Genomic DNA, 24,796 nt, shown 5'->3' with positions numbered 1-24,796 from the left:
ACAGGCAATTGTGCAGAGATGGGTGGAGTGGTAATGTGCATTCAATTTGTCTATTTTAAATTGTATTTTTATTAAAGATCAAGGACGTCTAAAGCTCTTCAGAGAAGTATTTATTTTAAAGTTAAAATCAAATTAATGATTAACTGCTAGTACTTGCTAATACAGCAATTATGTTTCCATATACATACCCCACCATGTGTGAGATAATAACACATTTCATATCCTATGTCTTATTTTGCTCATTGCTGCTCATTTATGCCATACAGGTATTTTATTCTATCATATTTAGACTGAATCCTGTTCTTCTCTTATGATCATGAATAACTCCCAAAATGGAAAAAAAAACGAGAGCAATTTTGCACATCAAACGTCTCTGAGGACTGGCATTATCTTGAACAGAACTATCCCCATGGCATCTATCACAGAACTGCCTGAGTGAAAAGCTTGCACAGAATTTTGAAACAGTTAAGGCATTATTATTTCAGGATGCTGGTCTAGAGTGTTTGCCTTTGTATCTACATATTAAGAAAAAAAATCAAATGAAAATAGATTCTGTAATCGAAGCTGTCAGCAAATTTTACATTAGCATTCAAGAGCTAATTTTTCCCCTCCTGCACTATGTGGGAAGGAAAGGAATTTAATTTGGGTGGAAGGGTACAGGGAATTTACAGAGCTTGCATAGAAACAAGTACTATGTTGAAGCCTCAATATGGAAGGGCACTGGGGAGTTTGTATGCATTGGAAGCAGATTTGTTACTACGTGGATTCTTCCTTCAAGCAGTAAATTACCCACACTGTACAGTGCAGTCAGGTAGTTACTGTTAGCATATTAACTTTCTGGAAGTTATTTTTAAGCATTTAGATCTGTAACTTCCATGTTTTATTAACATATTTCTTTGTTTTCTGAGAGAGTAACCAATGAACTGAGTTAACATTCCTCAGTTTGAGTTGGTTTTCATTTAATGTTGTGAAAAACCACTGAAATATTTAAGTAGCTCTTTTAAAATTGTTTTTGCAATAGTTGTGATTGGTAATAAATTAATGCATAAATGTGTGGGTGGAGTATATATATGTGCCTATAATTCTGTAGTATTTCTACTTCACTTGCACACTTCTAATGGTTAAATAGAGTGCCGTACAGAATCCCTTGAGCCACCGTTCTACCGAGTTCTGCCCCTGAGACAGACAGTAACAACTAAGACTAAAATGCAAGTAGATTAGCTTTGGCCGGGGATTTTCTTCCCTTCAATATGTTCAAGATGGCATTAACTGCCACAAGACTGTAGTTTTCTCTGGGGAGACTATAGCTGAGGCAGTTGAGGCCATGTTATTAATTGCACTTGAACTTTTTTAAGGTCGCTGCCATAGCAAATCCTATGTATTAGATATATTGGCTGGAGGAGAATATGGATCCTAATGAGTCTCTGGACTCCAAGGTGTTTAAATATGTCACTGACTGTACCTGCAGCACTTAAATGAAAGGAGTAATACTGTGTATGATAAATCTGATGTGTTTTCCACGGACTAGCTGTTGCCTAAAAAGATAAACACTGTTTATTTGACAGTTGCTAAGTGAGCTAATTTTAGATGCAAGCTCTAACAGACTGATACTGGCTTTTTCTGCATTCAGAGTCAGAATTGTGGAGCATGCATCTGACAAACAAAAGAGAGTTACATACATTTTGCTGAAATGCACGCAAGAAATCAACAGCAACAAGAAAAGCAGGTGAGTCACTAGCTGCCTGCAGGGTAGAGTAATTTTGCACCTGCTGCATTAATTAGGTTCAACTAATGGGTCAGTGGGGTTGCACAGATGGGCAATGACTTTAATAGGGTTATATTGCTGAAGCTGAGAGCAAGTATTTATTTGTGCCTGTCACACTCTTAAGGGGCAAATACAAAGGTTAAACACTAGCTATGATCCAAATGCACTGGCAAAGGACAGATTCTTAAGTAACCCTCTCAGTTCCAAACAGGTTCTACCCCGTACATATTCAGGGCTTGATTGTTTCTGTGGCAGGTTTCCATTCACACATTGGTTCTTATGGAATAAGAGAAATAAAGAAATGAAAATGACAGATCTGTTGAAATAGGTCACATGAGATGCACTGATACTGGTTCTGAATGGGCATACACTTCTAGCGAATCCTTCAGAGTCATTGCATTTGAGTCAATGGTAGCTACTCTGGGCCTTGCAGATTTTTAACCACCCACCCTACTTAGATTTAAACTAGCACAGTGGTATAATGGGTCATGTTAACACCCTGGGCCAAACCTGCTGTTGGGGGAGTATAATAGGGGTCCCTACCCCCATTACTAAGAAAAGAGACATAACTCTTAAGACGGACTATTTTGCATGGGGCAGGAAGAGGCAGACTGAAGACACGCAAATGCAGCGGCACCACAGGAGTGGAGGAGCCCTTGCTGCAGCCACTGATGAATGGTCTTGCCGAGGCTGGAAAAGGTATCTGTAGTGTGGTAATAAAGGCAGCTGTGGGTGGGATGGAGAAATACTGAGGGGTGAGGGGGGTGCTTCATCAACACCCTAGCTGCTGCTTGCCCCAATGGTTCTTCCAGCAGCATCTGATTAATATTATTGAACGTCTCCAAAATTATGCATCCTGCCACATGCATGGCAGAACACATGTTTTTTGTGGTCTGTGGTAAAATGGGTCACATCTCACTTGACTTCCCACCAGGGTATGCAGCTGGCTGCACCTGCCCACCTGGGAGGGGGATCAAGGACCAACTTCCATATCCCCAGCTGCCCATAGCCTAAGATGATATCACCACAGGCAGCTGGGTATTGTGGGGAGCTACTGAATTTCCTCTGCATGGGGGCATTTTGAAGTTGTACCATGCAACCTGGCAGTAAAGTGCATGGTGCACCTTTAAGGCTAGGGTCAGAAATGACACAAATTCGTATTAGGGCACCTATATACATGTCAGACCTCTGCTCTGATGCATGCTGATTAGTATGCTTAAGAGCAGACTTTTTAAATTGCTCCAGCAGCCTCTGCATCATGTGTACTCATCATTCCTGCACTTAAGGCTCATTAAACAAGCTTTAGTTGAAGTACCCCCACTGCAGGACACTGAATACATGCGATGTTGCAAGAGTTTTAATTAATTACAGCAGGTCTGAGAGCCATTCTAAAGTGCCCCCTCTGCCCTGGAGCATGTGTAAAGATGTTCAGAAACTGGTTCAAATCTGTAATACAAAAGAAATTGAGTGCACATAAACTGCTTTCAAAATGGCCAAAAATGGTTTAAGATAAACCTGGATGGATGTAGTAGTATCAGACTTGACTTGACTGGTTTTATGTTAAATGGCTTTATTAAACTTCTGCCCTAGATCCCCATCAGATTCAAGTTAACTCACAGTCCCCCAGCATCCTAGGAAGCTTTGTACCTCCCCTGCAATCTCCCCATGTTTTGTTACAGGTTTGTCACATTTATCTCTGGGTAATTTGAATTTTACCAAAAGTTACAGGACACTCATTTTTAACCTGCAAAAAACAGGCTGCTACTAGGCTGCCTGCAGGGCTTCCGGTGCACAGAGCTGCACAGAGCCCAGTGCACGGTGCTTTGCTCTGCGGCTATAGGGGTAGCAAACCAAAATTCCTTGAAGGAGTTTTAGTTTGCTGTGCCCCAAGTCACTTAAGGTGCATTACGCTGACAAATTTCCCACAGTGGCTGGAATCAGTGTGCAATATGTCGCTGAGGTGTGCAATCACTGACACGGTTAAAATAGTGCAAAAGCATTTAGCCTGCTATAAAGTGTCGTGCACACACACCTCTTGTTTTGTCTACACACAGCCTTAGTTGCTAACTGGTTCAGAGATGAGTGGGGTTTTATAGGAAATATCTAGTCTCTTCTAGACAACATCTAGTTACTTCATTTGGTATATCTAGCATAGGTTGTGAGTTGAAGTGTCCCCTGCCCTGCCTTTTGCCTAAAATAAGGATAAGATTGATAATTATCCACTTATTTAATGTCCACATAATTTGGATAAAAGATATTAATTGAAGACAAAGTACTCTTTTATGTTACTTTATTTGTCATTTAGCACACTTTGGACAAGATGTGGTGGTTTTTCTTGTTCTTTCCTATTATGTGAAAATTATTTAGGTTAAAAGGAAAAAAAATACAAAATGAATGTAAATAACTGTTTCCATTGAAAATCTTTTAAAAAACTCAAAATGGTATTTATTTATCCAGGGCTTTAGATTTCTTGCTTTGTGCTAAAAATTCACCAGAATGGTTTGTTGTTTTCTAATGTACTTCTAAAGTGTCTTCATCCAGATGCACACAGAAACATAGCCATATTATTTGAGTTAGCAAAATGCTTTTAAAAAAATGGAACTATTTACACCATTCCCAGAGAAACAGTAAAATATATATTTAAAGTTTTATGTTATGCATTTTCCTATATAAATGATAAGATACACAGTTAAAAATCCCAGGTCTAAATCTCTGTGGAAGTTCTCCATGAATATTGATGTTGGTTCAGCATGAATGTCTATCACAGTTTTTACTATCCCATCTTAACTCTTTGTTTTCTCTTAATCATCTATCTTATATGCTGTTCTGTACATCTATATAGAGACATATGTCCTCAACACTTGTTACAGAAGTTTGAATGTTATAACATTTCTCATGCTTCAGCACATGGATAAATATGACTTGCTGCAGAGGGAGCAAAACAGCCTTGTCAAAAGAAAATCATGGCTACTAGAGTTATTTGAGTGTGTAAGTAAGCAGATGAATCAGGGTGATCCAGTTGTTATAGTATATTTAAACTTCCAAAAAGCTTTTGACAAAGTTCCCCATCAGTGCTTTTTAACTAAATTAGTGACAGGATTACAGGAAATGTCCACTTGTGGATTAGCAATTTAGTTTAAGGATAGAAAGTGGCATATGGGTGCATCTACATGAGGAATTAATGCAACTGAACATACTCCAGTTCAGTTGCATTGCACAACTCAGTTTGAGCCTGAGTAAACTAATCCCAACACCACTGTGTCTGTATGTGTTTAAGCACAAAAAAAATGTGTTTATTTATACTCACACAGTGACTATAAATAGTCAATTTTTAGGATGGAAAGAACTGTACAGTGCGGTCCCCCAGGAATCTGGTGGGACCAGTGCTGTTTAACATATTTATAAATGATCTGGAAAAGTGGGGTGAGTAGTGAGGTGGCCAGATTTGTAGATGACACAAAATTATTGTAAGTGGTAAAGACCAAAACAGACTGTGAGGAACTACAGAAGGATGTGGTATCATTGAACTATTGAGCAACTAAATGACAGATGAAATTCAGTGTAGGTAAGTTTAAAGTGATAAACCTGGGAAAAAAATAACTCAAATTATACCTACATTCTGATGGGCTTTATATTAGCTGTTTATATTGTGCTTATAAAGGACAGTCTCTCTCTCCTTTCTTCATTTTCCTTACCATTCCCTTGTGTTCTTTTTAGAGCAAATATGAGTTAAATAATTTTAGTCAGAAGCAGTGAAAGAGAGAGAGCGTGTGCACAGATGCATATGCATGCACACATGTGCATGTGTCTACACATACAATGTCTATGGATACAAACATTTAATCAAATGTCTCCATTAAATATTTAGTTTAGGATTAATAAAGTATTTTATATTCATGGATATTAAATTACAATTCAGAATCAATACTTATGAAAAGATGATTAGCACTGTAGCAGGTGCTTCTAATTGGCATATTAATCAAAATTACACAGGTAATAAGTGCATAACTACAATTTTATTAAATTATTACGTGTATTAAAATGTTCAGTAGTTCATAGGCTTTATAAAAGGTAACTTGACCAAAGTAATTGGATTTTATAAGTCATTTTATATAACACCTTGGGATGGGTTTTCATTCAAATTGCTAGACTAGCTGTAAACGTATTGTGCACCAAAGAGATATGGGTGTACGGTGCCATGCAATTAATGGTTCCTATGGCTGCGTTTATTAAAAATATATATTTAAATTCTGCATTTAAATTCTGCATTGGGTAAAACATGAAAGACTCATCTTAATTTTAAAATGGGATAGCAGTGGGAATCAGTTTGTGGTGTGCTTAAGGTGGCCATAATTTCCATAGTCAAGCCTATGAATTGCTCTATTTTAATATTTCTGCATCCTGTTTTACATGGTAAGGGACATGATCAGCTGCATTTAAATGACCAAATTGAGAGGCATTAGAATTGGCTTGCTGTAAATCTGAGATGCCATCTGTAAAGTTACAATTAAAAAACAAACAACAATAAAAAATCCTACTGTACCTAAAGGGATGACTAGGTCGAACGGTCACAAACTCCTGCAAGACCGTTTCAGGCTGGACATAAGGAAGAATTTCTTTACTGTCCGAGCCCCCAAGGTCTGGAACAGTCTGCCAGCGGAGGTGGTTCAAGCACCTACATTGAACACCTTCAAGAGTAAATTGGATGCCTATCTTGCAGGGATCCTGTGACCCCAGCTGACTTCCTGCCCTTTGGGCTGGACTTGATGATCTCCCAAGGTCCCTTCCAGCCCTGATGTCTATGAAATCTAATATTACCTGAAGTCCATAGAAGTTTATGATTTTAGATCAGGTGAATAAATACAAACTTTGCTGCATATCTTAGTGAATTATTAGATAAGTATTTGTTGAACTGTAGATCTCTATGGTATCATAGGGTAGATAATGTTCAGACTAAAGAGTCTAAGTAAACTAAGCTGAAGTTTTTCATGAGACAATTGCTGCTTCCATGTTTATGCCAAACTTTAATATGTATGAGATGAAACTGGAGCACGAAGTGGAATTTAAAGAACTTCTTAAATTCCACATTTATTATTTGAATTACAATAATAACCAGCAACAAATGTTGGTCTCAAGCTCAATTCCTTTATTCAGAACTGAAAACAATTCTGTGGGTATGGACCTAAGAAGTCAGTGGTACCTTAACTCAACAATTTTAGGATCATGGTCCAAATCATTGCTTTTCAAGTAGAATTATTCCAAAAAGAGCTGATCTTCCAAAATTAAAAGAGTCTTGGTAGGCAGACAGATAGAATAAAACAGGACATCATACACTTTGGGGCTTGCACAGCAGAGAAGGTATTAGCAATCTGTCTCCTTAAGTAAAAGGGTTGGTTTCATGTTGCAAGAGGGTGTGTCTGTTTAGTTTTTCTTTGTTCTTCATGGGCACTAACAGATGTGGGGGTAGGGTGGCCATCAAGGTACCTCAAGAATAGAGGACAGTGCCCAACCAGCCTCATGAGGCAGGGGAGGTGGGGCATGGCAAGATCCCACAGGCAGCAGCGGCAGTGTCAGCAGCGGGGGAGGGACAAGCAGGGAGCTCCCGCAGGCAGCCATGGCAGTGTTGGCAGTGGGGACGGGCCAAGTGGGGAGCTCCCACAGGTGACCACAGCAGTACTGGTGGCAGGGGCAAGGGGGGAGGAGCTGCCAAGCACTGCAAAATACAGGACATAGAGGTGTCCAGTAGAGGACAGGGGACCAGAAAACTGGAATGTTATCTATAAAACTGGATGAATGGCTACCCTATGTGGGGTGGGGGGTGGGGGATGAGTGCTTTACTGGAAGAAGCAGTACATTAATTGGACTCAGGTCTTCAGTGTCTGTATGGATTGTATGCTTCAGCAGGCATTTTTGGCACTTTTATCTACTAACGGATTCAATCAGCTATTAGATAAAAATGCCAAAAAAGCTCCACTGAACCACCTGATCCATACAGATGTTGGGTGAGCTGGGTCCAACTAACATGATATTTCTTCTGGGCATTCACTGGGCTTGGCATGGGGGTGTGCAGTTTAAAGTGCCAGGTTTTAAGGTTGTTTTTTTTTTTTAATTTCTGTAAGCAGCCCATGTCATGGACTTCTCATTTTAAACAGTGAGTATCAATTTCTTCCATGTTGTTGTTTGAATCATAGAATCATAGAAGTAGGGTCGGAAGGGACCTTGTAGATCTTCAAGTCCGACCCCCTGCCTGGGCAGGAGAAAAAACTCGGCTCAAATGATCCCAGCTAGGTAGGGATCAAGCCTCCTCTTAAAGACCCCCAAAGTAGGAGCCAGCACCACTTCCCTTGGAAGTTGGTTCCAGATCCTAGCCACCCTAACTGTGAAGTAGTTCTTACGGATGTCTAATCTAAACCTACTCTCCAACAACTTGTGGCTGTTATTCCTTGTTATGCCAGGGGACACTAGGGGACACAAGGTCTCTCCCAAACCCTTCTGGTCCCCCCAGTGAGTTTATAGACTGTCACCAAGTCCCCCCTCAGCCTTCACTTGTGAAGGCTGAACAGGTTGAGGTCCCACAGTCTATGATTGTAATGTCTGCCCTGTAGTCCCCAGATCATGTGGGTGGCCCTCCTCTGGACCCTCTCAATGTTGTCCACATCCCTCCTGAAGTGGGGAGTACAGAACTGGACACAGTACTCCAGCTGTGGCCTGACCAGTGTTGCATAGAGGGGGAGGATCACCTCCTTGTCCCTGCTAGAGATGCACCTGTGGATGCACGACAAGGCCCGGTTAGCCCTTCCAGCCATGACTAACCACACCTTGTTGTTTAATTATACTTTGACTCTTGAGGGGCTCTGCAAAAAACATTAAACTGGTTCATTGATTAACAAGTTCAGCTAAGTGAAGAAGCCATTATGAAGACCCCCCATTATGATTTTCAAATTTTACAGGGGGAGCTGTTGTTTCTTATGGGGGAGGGCTCAGCCCCCCTAAGCTCACCCTTAATTAATACCCTAATCAGGGAACATAAGGAAAACAAGGATTGTCTGGTAAGAGTTTAGCAGACTGACTTTGTAACTGGGAAAGCTTTTATTTAGCTTTCAGGCACAAAATGCCCTTCCTCTTGTTTGAGAAGGAAGCAAATACTGCCTGAGCCAAAGACCATTTAAAACAATTAGCTTTGTTAAACATTATTTTATAAATGAAAGTGATCACTTTAAAAAAGGATGTGGCCAGTAAATATATGGAACAAAGTGAAGTTATCAAGCTATTTATTAACCAAGAAAGGAACAATTGAAATACATAAACCCAATTGCTGCAGTTAATCAAATACAAGATGAGGTTTCCCCCCCTAAACAACATCAGGGGAAAAGCCCCTCATTTTGTATTTGCATACAAGGAAACCTTATTACATTCATTGTCTATCTTTGAACTGCTGCTAAAAGCAGCATGTGCTCAGTAATGGAAACCAACTATGAAGCTGATTAAATGTAGCCAACATTGAGCATGACTAGAAAAGACATGGCCCATACTGTGCAAACATGCTGATGTGAACCTACCATAAGCATAGGTTAGTGTAACCCATCTGAATAAGATATATGTTGATGCCTGTTGAGCACAGTCCTCCTGAGCACCAACTCTTTTTAAAGTCATGGTGAGCCACTACATTGAATATATTCTGGCTTCCTATTCACCCCCACAGCTGATCTGCACCTTTATCTTCCATTTCCAATCGTTCTGGTTTCTTTACCAACCTTAAATGTCTGGCAAACATTAGCAAAGGAGGCCCCAAACAGTTCACTCAGAATCTTTGTCAGCCCCTCTGTCAGCCTGTTGCATATGATTAGTGTGGCCCTTCCCTCCAGGAGGTGAAGCCAGACCAGTTTGCCCTATGACTCACTTCCATATCAAATTTTGGAGGATCCCAGGACCCATGACAAGAGCACCGAGTTTCAGTTATGATAGGGGGATAATTAAAACACTGATCCTTTGTGGGAAATATCTGGAGTACATACACACAGCAGTGCTGAGCTGTGGAGTCACCATGGCTTAAAATGCTGATAACTCTGCTGGGGCTCAGCCCAGTGAACTATATGGATTTGAATTAATACTATGTATAGTTTGTGTATATAATTAGGTTCCCAAGTACTACTGAAAAGTGTGTTTATGCAGTACCTGTGCTAAATCTTACAGCAGTTTCAAAAAAGGTAAAATGCATCAATTCTGGATGATAGGTACTATATACAAATTACTACAGCTGGGTTTATTTTAAGGCCACTTGTCAAATTTGTTCATTGTTTCCATGTGCTAAGGCAGATCAAGGTCTGACTATAAGAACAAGGGGAAGAAGTTGTCAGGGCCAAAAGCAAAGGGGCTACCTGATCCCACATATTTATTTTCCCTGCTGTAGCAGTGGGAGGGAGGCAAATTCAAGATAAACCTCACAGATTTCATAGACATTAGGGCTGGAAGGGACCTCGGAAGATCATCAAGTCCAGCCCTCTACCCCAGGGGCAGGAAGTCAGGGATCATAGGATCCCAGCAAGATAAACATCCAGTTGTCTCTTGAAGGCATTCAGAGTGCTTGAACCATCCCTGGCAACAGTCTATTCCAAACCTTGGGGGCTCGGACAGTAAAGAAGTTCTTTTTCATGTCCAGCCTGAAACAGTCATGGAGGAGTTTGTGACCATTCGACGTTGTTATCCCTTGGGGTGCTCTGGTGAGCAGATGTTCCCCCAGAACCTGATAAGCACCCCTGATAAACTTATAGGTGGCCATCAGATCATCTCTGAGCCTAAGAAAAAGTATTTTGTGCTCAAAAAGTTGTCTAATATCGCTCCTGATTATAAAGTTAATCTCCTAAAAGGTACTGTCGTGCCCCTAATGCCGGTGCACCCTTGACTTGCGAGCCTGGGTCGGCATGACCAGCTTGGTGCGAGGAGGGATTTATGACCGGACAGGTGGGTGTTAACAGCGAGCAGGAGTCAGATGATTTAAAGCGTATTGGTTATACAGAAAGTTTATTTTACTTACGCTGCTGATGTGGTGGAGCGTAGGCAGAGGAGTTGATTTATTCCGTTACAGCATGCAGATATCATGTTACCCAGCATTTACAGGGTGGGTAAGAGGCTTGCTTGTTACAGATTTTGAGTGATTCACACCAGTTGCTACGATACGCAGATTACCGAGAGCTCTTGATAAGGTAGATAACGACAGAGATAGATGGGCCGGCAAGACGGGGGTATGCCAGAAAGATTCAGAGGTGGAGAGAGAATATTTGTGCACAAACTGTTCTTCTTGAGTGTATACACAGTTCTCTACTTTGGGCAGAAGTTCTTTCAAAGTTATAGTTGGCCAGGTGACCAATTACTACACGCCAGGCATGAATAATTAACGAGTTGGCACTTGTGCTCTCTTTGTTTGCTCAAGTTTCAGAAAAAGGGGGGTTATTTTTTTACTTGGGTGGTACTGGTCCTGTTTGGTCACAGGAGGGCAAGCATAGCACATTATTTAATTTTACAACTTCATTACAGTTAGCCAATTTGGTATCTCGTTACCAGGTTACGGTATCTTTTTTGATGTCATAGTGCTTCAGCTGTATACAATCCAAGGTTAGCTTTTCTCTCGTGTGGGAGCTCAAGTGATTTGAAATGAGGCACAGACAGGGGTGTGTATATGCAGCACTGTTAGTACAGAGGGATAAATTACAATTGCAGAGTTTGTTGTGTTAGCCTCTGACCTTTTGCCTCTGACCTTTTGCCATCGGCATCTGAAATCAAAGACTTTGATCTTTGACAGGTACAACCAGACAAATCTTCCTTACCAAACCTTCATTTTCCCTGAAAAAAGTTTTGAATGAAAAATTTATCCTAGCTTTGTTTAAAATACCTTATTCACTCAGTATTTATCCACTGTTCATTATGGCTCCAAATACATTGTTTAAATTTCTTGCATAAAAAAAATATCTTCAGGACATAATAAAGTTAAAACACCATATACCTAGGGCAGTGAATTAGTGCATTGAAGATCTGGATTCAATTTCTGGTTCTGTGTAGTCCTCTTTCTTTGTGGGCACACATCCTTCTTTGCTTCACATGCTCCCTACCACATTCCCTTTTAAAAATACTGGAATCAATGCAAGTTGTTCGTTGTAACAAATCCTTTTCCTTTCCTCTCCTTCCAACTAATGTTTCTGATAACACATTAAATATGAAGAAATTATTTCTGTAGTTTTACTTCAGGTCAGGAGCTTTTATTTAATTAATCACTCTGGTTGGTGGCATTAATATCTAGCCAGCCAGCTTGAGGGGATATAGGTTGCTTGATCTTATTTGATTTATAGTGGTCAAGCTGCAGATGGAATTATCAGAGTTAAGATCTCTCTGAGGTGTCATCTACAATTACTAAAAGGACAACATGAACTAGCCTGAAGGGCAGAGGTGGGGCAGACATAGTTACATCCATCTTCCTAGCTCTCAGCTGATAACAAGGCCTGTGGCTAGGACTTAAGAAGTACATAACTTGTTCAAATAAAAGATGTGTTACTCAAGATGATTTTAGAATGATTTCCAGATGTGAAAAACTTCTGTATGTGCTGTCTGATGGGTATATGTTTTTTTTTCTCTATCTGCCATTTTTATTTATCTGTATATGATAAATAGATATGATCTCTGTATTAATATTTAATTATCTGTATAAAAACAGTGTTATAGGAATATTGTTGGTTGCCTACTCTGGGAGGCTACAAAATGGGAAATAATTATTAATTTTTTAGCCTCTGGGAGGCTAAAAATTAAAAAAATTGAAATAACAGTCAAAATGACAGTATTGCTAATATCAGTGATGTCAACCATTCCATTTGCTGTAAGCCTGATATTCTGCTACAGCATTTTATTTTAGTTGCCATTCAAGGGTGTGTGTAGGCAAAACAGGGGTTTACTTTGCCCTAAATTTAAGCAGTGTACTTTTAAAAACTCTGCTTTGATTTAGGGCAAAGTAAACCTCTCTGAGTACACCCATGTCTTACCTGCCTCTCTGGTGGCGGGGAAAGGAATTTGGCTGCGGGGGGGTGGGGGGAAACTGGTACTTCCCTCCATGGCAGTAGCACCCCCCCTCCCCAATGGCACCTGCCCACAAGCACCCAGCTCAGGTGGTCCTGGGGGGCACTGCAGCCACAGAGGGAGTGACCAGGTCCCCGTGCAGATCATGCAGGCAGGCAGGCTCCTGGGAGGAAAAAAAGATCACTCACTGTTTTTTTCTTTTTCTTTGGTGGAACCTACCTTCCTAGGCTGCTGCCAGGCTGCCTGCATGGACTGCCTTCACAGCCCCTGAGCTTCATGGAGTCTGGTGTTTTGCCCTGTTGCTGTAGGGAAGCAAACTAAAATTCCTCAGAGGTGTTTTAGTTTGCTGTGCCCCAAAATTATTTGAGGCACATAACACTACTGAATGTGCTAGAGCGGCTGAATTAATGCGCAATACGCCACTGACACGTGCAAACACCAACATCATTAAAGCAGTGCAAAAGCATTTAACTCACTGTAAAGTGTTGTGTACACATGCCCCTTGTTTTGTTTACACATGACCCAATATACTGGGGTTGTGGTTCAATTCCTTTTATCTGTGGATCTCAGAGAGAAACTGACAAAGGAAAAACAGCTAAAAAATAAACCCCAAGCTGTGCCAAAATGCCTGCCATATGCAGACACCCTTGTAGGTCTTTATCAATCTACAATTGCTCCTATAAAAGCCTTGTTGATAGCACTGGCTAGGGACAGAAATTCAAAAAGCTGGAGGTTGAATTGATTCAACCTTTGCAGGTTAGACTAAGCTGCCTAGGTTGAACCAGTTCACAACAGTAAAGACATTCCTTATGGACTGAGGAAATGCAGGCACATGCCTGAAGTTGCTTAGGCCAGAAGCTGTGAGCATGCCCTCAGCTTCAGAAAAGCTGTGCTGGGGGGGGGAGGGGTGTGGCCAGCCTGTGCTGAACTGTCCAGAGAGGGGTTTAACTCCCTGCTCCCTGTCCCACTGGCAAGGACCTGAGCCGGGTCTGCCAGGTGCTTCCCCCTTCCTGCTACAGTGGCAGGCAAGCATGGCCCCTGAGGCAGAGGGGACAGAGAGGGCAGTTATTTTCCTCTCTACTCCAAGTGCCCCCAGGGGACTGCAGCAGAGTCTGCCTGCCCTGATGGCTGCCACCGCCACTTGCTCCTTGTTTGGGGCAAGTGGCAGAATAAGCCCCCTCTGCTAGATGCCGGAGGGAGGGGGAATTTCCCCCATCCCTGCCCCCACCTAAGGGGCCCTGCTGGCCGGCATCTGGCTGTACCTCCACCTAGATATTGTGGCAGCAAGCGTCAGGCCCCTTGATGGGGGCAACAGTCCTTGTCATATTGTCAGAGAGCACAAGCCCTTTCCTAATGGGGGTGGGGGGAGAACCACCACAGGGCAGGCAGAGCTGTGGCAGACTGTGCACAGCAGCACTGGGGCTTGGAGGGGGAGAGAGCCCTCCAAACCCCCCTGTGTGCAACTGCTGTTGCCACGCTCCACAGCAGGTTTCCTCACCCTGCAGTGCCCGCCCCCCCCCCCCACAAAGAGGCTAGCATTTGGGGAAACCCTGACAAGGGCTACCATCCCCAGCCAGCAGGGCCCCTTAGGTGGGGGAAGGGATGGGGGTTATTCCCCCTCCCTCCAGCATTCAGTGGAAGGGGCTTGTTTTGCTTCCTGCCTCAAGCAGGGAGCAGGTGGCAGCAGCAGCAGTCTGTCAGGCCAACCTGCCTGCAGTCCCCTGAGGGCAGTGTGGAAAGAAGGGGGAATAACTCACTTTCCTGCCCCCTCTGCTTCAGGGGCCATGCTGACCTGTTGCTGCAGCATCGAGGAGGGGCACCTGGCAGACCTGGCTTGGGTCCTTGTTAGTGGGACAGGGAGGGGAGGAATTAAACTCTGCCTGCTCCTGCCTGTCCCTGCTTGTCCCTGGTCAGCTGGGAAGAAGAGGGGCTGGGCCAGCCCTGCTTTGCTGGAGCAGAGAGCCCATCTCAGAGAGCATGCTGGGGTGCTAGGGGACTAAACCCAGAAGGGGTTTGGGGAAGACACTGAATAAACTGATTTGAGCTCAATGTATTAAGTCTGCTACTACATTCAACCAGGTTTATCTCAAAACAGTTTTGCCCATTTTGAAACTGGTTTATGTGCACTGAATATCTGTTCTGTAACAGGTTTAAACTAATTTCTGATAGCTCGAAACCAGTTTATGTGCAATGTCTGTCCCTAACCAGTGTTCATATGAATGTATATACGTAGTCATGTAAGCAAAACAGCATTGTCTTGAAGATTGTCTCTACATCAGTTTATGCTGTTAAATTCTCTGGGGTTATGGTTGCAGAGAGGAAGTAAGAATAGGGTTGATGGCAACTGATTAAAGTGCTCAGCACAGAACAGGGGGCCTTTGCCAAAGAGAAGGCACTTGATTCTTGGGCCAGTAGCCCTCAGAGTTGATCCATCATAGAATCATGTGGTTGGAAAGGATCTAAAAGATTAGCACTTACAAGCATCTGCATTTGTTTAAGAATGTCCAAAGTTTTAGAGTTTAAAAATATCCAAACCATCTTAAATAAATGCTTATTAGGGCTGTTTGAAGCTTTGGTAGCTGATTCAATTTAGAGGAGTTTCGGCCTGATTCAGCAGCTGAATTTCCAAATCAGAATTGAATTGGGAGACCCATTAAAAGGTCCAAATCAAATTGGAAGCCTCCAAATCAATCCGGAGACATTTGGAGATTTTGCCATAGACTATGCAGGCAGTCCTTGATGAAGCTGAACGCAGCTGCCTCCAGCTGGTAAGTCCGTCGTGGTGGCCAGCAGGGGGAAGACATGGGAGGGGACAGATCAATGCTCTTACAGAGAGGCAGGGATTAGGGCTGGGGCTGGGACAAGCTAGAGTGGGGGGGACCTGGGACTCGGAGAGGGGGTTTCCCGCCACTGCATGCTGCCACGTGCCACAAGTCCAGGAGCTGCTCTTTTGGTGGCTCCTCTGGTGGCTTTTGCATCCAGTCCAGGAGGGCATGGGATTGGGCATGTGATCCTGGATCTGTGCAGGGCAGGCTGGGTCAGGCTGCACTCCAGGAGGCTAGCCCCAGTTGCCTGCCTCTGGGCTACCCTCCACGGGACACACAAAATCAGGGATGCATTCCAGGCAGCAAGCCTCCGCTGCCAGGCTGCACTCTGCAGGGTGGGCGGAGCCAAAGCTGCACTCTGGGTGTATATAGCCCCAGCTGCAGCCTGGGCCATAGCCCTGGGTCCACCTGCCCCACAGAGCACAGCCTGGTAGTGGGGCTAGCTGCCCAGACTGCAGCCCCGGATCCACCCACTCCATGGAGTTCAGCCTGGTGGTGGGTAACTGGAGCTAGCCTCCTGGAGCACAGCCATGCCCAGCCCAGCTTGCCCGGTGTAGATCTGGGGGCACATGCCCACTCCCATGCCATCCCAGTCCAGCAGCGAGAGCCACCAGAGGAGCCACCAGAAGAGCAGCTCCTGGACTGGCAGGAGCCCCCCTCCCTGAGTCTTGTGCCACCTCACCCTGGCTGGGAAGCTTGTCCCAGCCACAGCTCCAATTCCTCCTTCACTGTGGGGGAGTTGATCTGCCCTCCCCCCACACCCCACCCATTTCCCCTCCACCTATCACAACAGACTTACCAGCTGGAGGCAGCTGTGTCCAGTGTCATTGAGGACTGCTGCCTGTATAGTCTATGGCTGTATCACCGAATAAGCACCAAATCTCTGAATCCAAATTGGAACATTGATTTGAATCACTAAATTGAACCACTGTCCCTCCAAATCAGCTGAATCCGAATCTGAAGCAAATACTTGCTGCTTTGCACAGGTCTAGTGCTTATGCTCTTGCTCCTTGAAAATGGATTTTCCATTCATCCACATCCGTTCCACCACTTCAGATATTAGCTGAGGTCCTAGAACCAGTATCATGTGGTGCTCTGCCTGGGAAAATGAGATGATGTGGCTATATTCCTTCCAGGAGACATACCCAGAGACACCCATATAACACAGCTTCTGTGGTATTAGTCTCTTATGGAGGCAAGGATATTCATTTGATTTTAACCTTCGTCCAGATGGTAAAAGTTACTGGATTTCTTTTGTATTCTTGCCACATCTAGTCTTTCCATCTTCCTTCTCACAGTTTCTCCTTTTAAGCAACACTGGGTGCATCTACACATTAAATGAATGTGATGCAATTTATTGCACCTAAATATGTTTTCATGTACACTTGGGACTAGAGCATGTTGAGCCAGGGCAGCTCAGCCTTGGCTAGCTACAGCGCAGGGCTCGGTGGCAGGCAGCCCTGCACTTGTAGTACCCTTGTGCCCCAGCCAGCTTCAGTCACTGTCTACATGTGCGTTGTTGAGAATAAATAATTCCATCATAGAAGAGTACTTGTGTTGAGCAGTACTATCCTACAATGGAGTTAGTTAGTTTAGCCCAGCCTAATAGCACCACTTGTGTAGACAGTGAAGTTTTACTGTGGAGCTAATTAGACATAAGAGCTGTGTGTCTTCTGTAGATGCACCCACTACAACCAATTCTTTTTTGCCTCCATGCTCTTGTCATTTACTGTCCACCTGTTTTTTATGTTTTTGACTCCCATGCTCATCTTCAGTAACTTCAACTTATATTCCACAGAGCTCTTGATGTGGCCAGTCTATGAGCAGAGCACAGCAAGACACATAAAAATTTACAGTATGAGGATATGTAGAGGTACAGTCAAACTTAATATTTTCCATAGTCACTGATAATATAGCAATCTGTGTTTTTTGGCATAGTGGTATCCTAACTGTAAAAGAAAGAAAAAAAAGAAGTGAAGAATAGGTATGTTTGAGATGTGCCCTAAGCATGATCTTCATAATACCAATGAGGTGCTTCAATTCACGTTCCCTTCTATGGACTTGTAGTTACCCTTAGTGACCTGGCAGTCACACAATAGATCTCTCATTAGTGAAATCTAGGTCTCCCTTTTTGCACTCCCAGACCAGCTTGTTACTATTTACTTTGTGCACTGTGTCAGATCAAGCCCTTGGTAGGAGTTATGTACCCTGCTCTGCTTGCTGGAGGGAAGGTTATAAAAGAAACCTTCACTATAAATTAACAATAAAGATGTTAAGTAACAATTCTTACAATAGTAATTCTGCACATTTTCACTGCCTTAGGTGAAGTTGTGCCTATGCATTTATTACAAACCTCATGTTTGAGAGCCTCATAAATCTGCTAAGGAAACCCGCTTGTTGCAGAAAAATGCTGGAATGCAAGACAGTGTCCACGTTCAGCAGGCTTTTGTCTTCGTATGCATTGAAAAGGCTTCCTCTTTGTAGATCTCAGTTTTAATTAGATAATTACACAATAAACTAGAATGGTTACTTTAATTCCAGCAGAGGATTAATGGCCCTGACAAATGAGCTACGCTTTCACTGCTTGAGATGGTTGTTACAATTCAGGAGAATGGCATATTGGACAGGAAAGCATGCATTATTCCTAGTTGTACTCTCTATCCTAATGGGGCACATTTATTTTCCACTTTTTTATTAGGGAACTATGTATCCAGAGATTTCAGTCTTTGGGGTCATATATTGACTGGCCTGTCTGTCAGATTTTCCGCCTCTTTGGGCACCTGGTCAGAAGTTAGTCATTGTGTTTTCTGTACAATTCTGGCATGTCAAGGCCTGTTAGCCATACAAAAAGGGGAAGGCAAGAGTGGGGTAATGCCACCTCCCAGCAGAACTGAATAAATGCAGGGGGAAGAGTTCTGCATCACTCAAAATGCTCAAAGGCACTCTGGAGTATATTGTGCTTCCTATCTGCTTTACCCCTTCCTCTTCTTCACAAATAGGAACTAATATATAAATTACAAAATCTAAACTTTCAGAAAGACTAAGGCTCCAATGCTGCATCCAACATAACTTTAAGTATTCAATCTGGACACTGACATAAAAACTATTAATGTGCCAAATGAGCTAAAATTCTTTACTGCATGGTTTTGAAAATGCATCATGTAACCACTGCAAATGATGACTAAGTATTGGGCAGCCAGGTTACTGAGCAATAACTTAAATAAAATTAAAATTCTGTCAAGCAATACAAGGGAAACACTCTGGTATTGTTAGAAATCTGTAAAGAAGCCCATTTCTCAAAGCCATGTTCTAAAAGGTTAAACACAAAAGAAATTTTGTTCCACAGGGTGTAATTGTTTCTCCAAAATGAGTACAATTGTAATGTACAGATGTGTGCACAAGTCTGACCTCCTTTTAACTATGCTTTGCAGAAACATTTGGTGATTTTTAGTGAAATATATAGTAGTCACTAGGGCTGTGCAGAGCAGGTAATATTTGATTCGACAGCCACGTCAAATATTAAACCGGATCCTGCTTCAATTTGTCATCTGCTGTGAGTCAAAGTGGGTCCGCTTTGACTCGAGGTCGAAGTTCAGTCGAATATTCAAGCTGCTTTGACTTCCCCATAGGCTATAATGGGGAAGGTTGAAGCAGACCATAACTTTGGCATTTCTTATCTGATCTTCATGAAACTTGAAGAAATGGTAGCTCCTGAGGATCCCACAAAGTCTGCCAAGTTTCAACTAGATAGGTTCAGGGGGTGTAGAGAAACTGCACCCCAAATGCTTGACAGCAAACTGCCTGTAACTTCTATGTGCAAAGCCACAGAGAGCTCAAGCTTGCAAGAATGGTAGCTCCTGAGGAACCCACAAAGCCTGCCAACTTTCAACAAGATAGGTTCAGGGGATTCGGGGAAACAGCACCCCAAATTCTTGAGAGAAAATCTCCTGTGACTTCTGTGTGGAAGCTCAAAACTGGAGGCTTGCTAGCCCCTGAGGAGCCCACAAAGCCTGCCAACTTTCATGGTGATAGATGCAGGCATTTGGAGGAAACTGCACCTTAGGCTGTTGACAGACAAAACTCGTGATCCAGATGGAGTGAGGAGGGCGGCGTTCGCTCCATCTGCACCTGGCGCTTGGAGACCCCTAGCAGCGGGAGGTTCACCTTGAGGAACACCAGCTGCTCCACCAAACCAGGTTCCAAGCAGGTGTGTTGGGGTGTCATGACATCCGCAGCCATGCTGAACACCCTCTCGCTTGGCACACTGGTTGGTGGACAGGACAGGTATTCCTGGGTAACTGTGGCCAGATCCGGCCACATCAGGCTGCAGGTTACCCAGTAGGCCAAGGGGTCGCAGTCCAGGAGCTCCACAGGCTCAGCAAGATAGGCAGACACCACGGTGTGAAGGCTGTCTGCCTGATCCTGGGGTCTGGTGGGTCTGGACCCCCTAATGTTTGCCATGACCTTAGCCCATATTGGCAGCACCTGTGGTGGAGGGGAAGACTGGCTCATGGATGGCAGGCTGGGTTCAGACAGTGGATCCCCTTGTCCCACTTCCCCCTCTCCTCTGCCGTTCCGCCTCCGTCACTTTTTTAATAAATACCTCCCTCCGGTGACTCAGTGTCTTGGTGCCATATATGGTGCCCTTCACCCTTGGGTCACAGATGGCGGCCAGAATATACACTGTGTTGGACCACAAGGGTTCCAGCCTTTTCCTAAGGCCCTCCTTCAGCCGCCCCAGCAGTGCCTGCACATCTGATGAAAGTGGCCTGCCCCAGCCAGGAACATTGGCCCCCAGGAAGCTCTCCATTTGGCTGCGGAGCTCCTTCACTATGTGGACCACCTGGCTGAGGAAGGCGTCAGCAGCACTGAGGGTCTCAGTGGTCTCGAGGAAGGGCTTGAGGACCAGCAAGATCTGGGAGATGGCATCCCACTCAGCTTTGGTCAGAGGGCCGCTGATCCCAATCTCCCCAAGCAAGGCCAGCTCATGGATGGTCTTCTGTTGCTCCACTGGCCTCTTGAGCATCATGTATGTGGAGTTCCACCAAATCTCCACGTCCTGCATGATTCTGTGCTGTGGGACATTTAGCTCTGCTTGTTTGTCCTGCAGCATCTTGCCCCCCTTGATGCTCTGGTGGAAGTAGCCTGTCACCTTCCTGCATCTGGAAACAAGCCTGCTGGTGTTGCTGGCACTGTTGCCGGCAGCCCTGTCCCCCTCCAAGGCATCCCTCACAATCAGATGTAAATTGTGTGCCATACAGCGAATACCAGCAAAGTTGGCATCACGGACTGCCTTGACCATATTGACCCCATTGTCAGTGACCATAAAGCTGCGGGTGAGCTCAGCCTGCCCAACGCCCAGCCACCCCTGCACCACGCGGTTCATGGCCCCCCTTATCTCTGCTGTTGTGTGGGACTCATCCATCACCTTGGCATGAAGGAGAACCCACCGACGGCCTGACTGGCCACACCAGTGCCCTGTGAGGGAGAGGTATGCATGATCTCTACCCCGGCCCCTCCAGATGCCCGAGGTGAAGTGTACGGTAACCTGCGGACCTGCCTGGTACAGCTCCTCCCTCAAGTGCTCCCTGCATGCTTCGTATAGGGAGGGCACTTCCATCCTGCTGAAGATGGTGCATGCAGGCACCTGGTAGGATGAAGCCAGCAGTGCCAGGAGCTGCCTGAACCCTGGCCGCTCAACAAAGGTGAAGGGCTGGCCATCCAGAGCAAGCATCTCCCCAATGGTCTGGGTGACCTTGCTCACATTTGCAACTGGTCCCTTTTGCCCCCAATGTTCCAGGATGCCCTGCCTCTGCTGTGGGAGGGATGGGGCTGTGGAGCGAGTGGGGGCCATTCCTGTGGCAAAGGGGTGGTACCTGCAGAGATGATTCAGCATCCCTGAGGTGGTCATGCACTTTCTTCTCTTGCCCCGGCTGATTTTGGCTCGGCAGTGCATGCAGATAGCAAACGCTGGATCATCTGCCAGCTCATAATGATCCCAGACCATGCTAGTACTAGGCCTTTCTCTCTGGCCTGCAGCTGCATCTGTGGATGCTGCTGAACTCTCCCCCTCTTCAGCAGTCAGAGGCACAGCAAGAAAAAAAGCGGACTCAGCTGAGCCTCTTGCCTTCACTTGTATAGAGGCACCTTCTGAAGTGCCTTCTGGGAAAGACCTTGTGGCTTGAAAGGAAAAAACCCGAGGGGTGTCAAGCAGAAACTCAACTGATTTCCCCCTCCTTCCCCAGAACTTCCCTTGCCGGGGCACTGAGATCCAGATCCAGCGCCAGCTCTTCTTCTGGCGCTGGAAGGCTCAGCATAGGCAGTGACGCAGGGGTGGAGTGCGTTGCTGTGCTGGTTGCAGTTATGGTGGGAGAGGTTGTGGCTGCTGTGTCTGGACATGAGAGAGTCTCAGGCACAGGCAGTGGCTCTGGTGGCACTGCTGCTCCCCTCTCTTTACTGCTTGTAGCAGCCTCATCCCTTGTAGCAGGAGGAAAGAGGCTGCATCTGAGTTTGGTGGGGGAGAAACTGCAACTCTCCTGCTTGCAACCCCCCTTGCTCCCCTTCACGCAGGCTGGCCAGTGTGGCCACCTGCCTTTCCACCCCACTTCATAATGTGTTCCTTCATATGTAAACTGGAACCTCTAAGTGTGCTGTGTGTTGCGGATTAGATTTCTGGATGTTATGCAAATGTGTTTGTGTGTGTAGATAATATATTGAGAAGCGTTGGTGTGGTGGAAAGAATGAACGATGTATAAAATATATAAACTAAATTCCAATATGTAGAATAGATCCTAGGCTACTATTAACCCTATCCAATATAAGTGTAAACTAATAAGAAAAGTAGTTATAAAATAAAAGCACCAAGTTCTCACAAATCTCTGTTGCTAGCATTACAAGCAGGGAATCTGTTGAAGATCAGGGCTTCCAGCCATTGTGGTCTGATGCAGAGGTGCTGGAGCACCAGCAGCTCAAACTGACCCCAAGGCAGAAAGCAGGGGAGCGGAAAAACTGCTGCCTTTTATGCATTTTCTCTGGCCCTCCCCCAGTGCACTGGGATTGGAAGGGACCTCAGAGAATGCTGACAGGTCACTGGCCAGCCACACGTCAGTCATGAAAACACTCCTTCCCCCTCTCTCCCTCCCTCCCCTTACTTTCCTTTCCCCCCACCCCTCCCCCAGGGAATCCAGTATAGGCAAGTCGAATATTGGACCCTTGTCGAATATTCAACCTGCGCTGTTAATATTTGACATACGCTATTAATATTTGACTTCCGGTATTCAATTCGACAGCTATTCAATCAGCTGCTATTCTACTCGACTTTCACTTTTCAAGGTCAAATATGTCGAATATTTGTCAAATCGAATATTAAGTTAAAGCTTTGCACAGTCCTAGTAGTCACTGTTGCACTAAACATAAATAATTTAAGATGGACTGAGTTGTAAAGCACAGAAGGCAGTGGAGAATAGTTAAGCAAGTCAGGCACGAGTCAAATCCATGGCTCCAAGGTAGCTGTCTTCAGAGCATAAGGTAGAGGGTGCATATGATACACTTCATTGCTTTTGTTATGCCAAATGCAAAATTCCTTTTACCGGCAGGGTAGCCAAATGCAGTCAGAAGAAAGGCTGTGGGCTGTGCAAGGAAATGCTTATCTAGTGCCTAGAAGTGTTCACTATGTTCCTGGATGAGTAAATGCCCTCCTCTGCCAAATGTACCCCTTCTCTTGGAATTAGACTACGTAAGAGACTGGGACTTTTGAGAAAAAGCCCCGTGTTTCTGCGGTGAGAAAAGAGAAAGTCCTTCAATCTGTGTAGGTATTTGTGGGCACTACAGGGTATATCCTACCAGCTAAGTGTTTGTAAGTTTGTTTGTTTGGTTTTAAATCAGTAATAAACACACAAGCATGGGATATGGCAGTTTATAATTATCCTGGCTAAAAAAATTAAAATGGAGATAATAGCTTCCTCTCTCACCAAGTAAAAAGAAAAACATAAAAGCAATGCAGGACAGGACAGAGGTTGAAAAAATGATTTATTATTTTTCTTTTTTGTGAAGAAAGGCCCACTTAGCTCCATTAAGGAAACAAAAGGAAGCATTGGTCTGTGAAGTCCATATGCATCCATACCATTAGCACTAAACAGAACGCAGAAGACTAAAATATTTTTCTTTGAATCATATCTCAATAACAACAAGCAAAATAACAAAAGCTTATCAGGAAATTTTAATGGATGTAAAGATTGTCTGGGTAAGGACTGTCCAGAATTTGGCAGCTTATGATTACAGTTAATATATATCACTTCTACTGAAGTAGTTGTTCTGGTTTCCAATTTCTGCCCTTTCTTCCTCATAAGGAGGGAGGTACATTAGATCATAAGGATACTCTGCAGTCCATTGTAGGCTCTCTAAATATTTTAGTAATTTGAAGTCAGCCCAGGCATCTTTTTTTCTGTAAAAATCTTGAACCTTGGAACATTCTGCCAATGAAAATAATACTTCTAACAGTCATAAAAAGGTATTTTTATGGCTAGACTTTTACAGGTAGGTTTAACATACACACACATATACAAAGTTAGTATCTTTTTTATGTTAAGTGCTGGTTTATCTAGTTGTTATTGATTCCAGATTTTTCATGCACTTTTAGATGTGTTTTAATTTTAAAAGTGCAACGGAAATAAGATTGTATTATATGTCACCATTGACCTAGAGGAGCTTATAATACAGCTTTGTTCTTTTCTTTGAGATCCAAAGGCCTAGAGCTCCAAAGAGAGCACCTCCCTTGTGGGTTAATTATCATTAAATTACTTGTGTGGAGTTCTGCAGCAGAGCTTTGACACTGTCCAAGCAGAGGCAAATGTCTCCCATGAGCTTCCTTTGTGCTTTGTGAGACATCCTGCAGTGCAAAGCAAGGCAGACAAATTACCAGGCAAATCATGGTCCTACAAAAATCAGGTGAAACATCCATTAAATGCTTTAAAAGCATATATTCATGAGAGACATTGGTTGGACTGTATATCATACTATCAGGTAGTGGCTGAAGTCTGTTTTAAGATCTTGTCTAAGCAAAGAAGGGAACCAGAAATAAATGGAGCAAAAATAATATGTTGGAAATGAGGCCTATCTGATGAAAAATACAATAGGATGGACTATC

At 43.9% G+C, this 24,796-nt stretch overlaps 1 long non-coding RNA gene across 1 annotated transcript in view; it reads left to right on the top strand.

The window, feature by feature from the left end:
- The first annotated feature begins 1,634 nt into the window (after positions 1-1,634).
- The window catches only part of LOC149864835 (uncharacterized), a 239,425-nt gene continuing 216,263 nt past the window's right edge, over positions 1,635-24,796 (top strand). Inside the window, exons 1-2 of the long non-coding RNA XR_016442653.1 lie at positions 1,635-1,726; positions 2,366-2,464. This is a non-coding gene — a long non-coding RNA (uncharacterized LOC149864835). The remainder of the gene's footprint in view (positions 1,727-2,365; positions 2,465-24,796) is intronic.

This window comes from Crocodylus siamensis, chromosome 5 (assembly GCF_052110815.1).
Source record: "Crocodylus siamensis isolate JL-2025a chromosome 5, ASM5211081v1, whole genome shotgun sequence".
Classification (NCBI taxonomy): Eukaryota; Metazoa; Chordata; order Crocodylia; family Crocodylidae; genus Crocodylus; species Crocodylus siamensis.
Note: the sequence above shows the minus strand (reverse complement) of the source record. Positions and strands in the feature narration are given on the sequence as shown.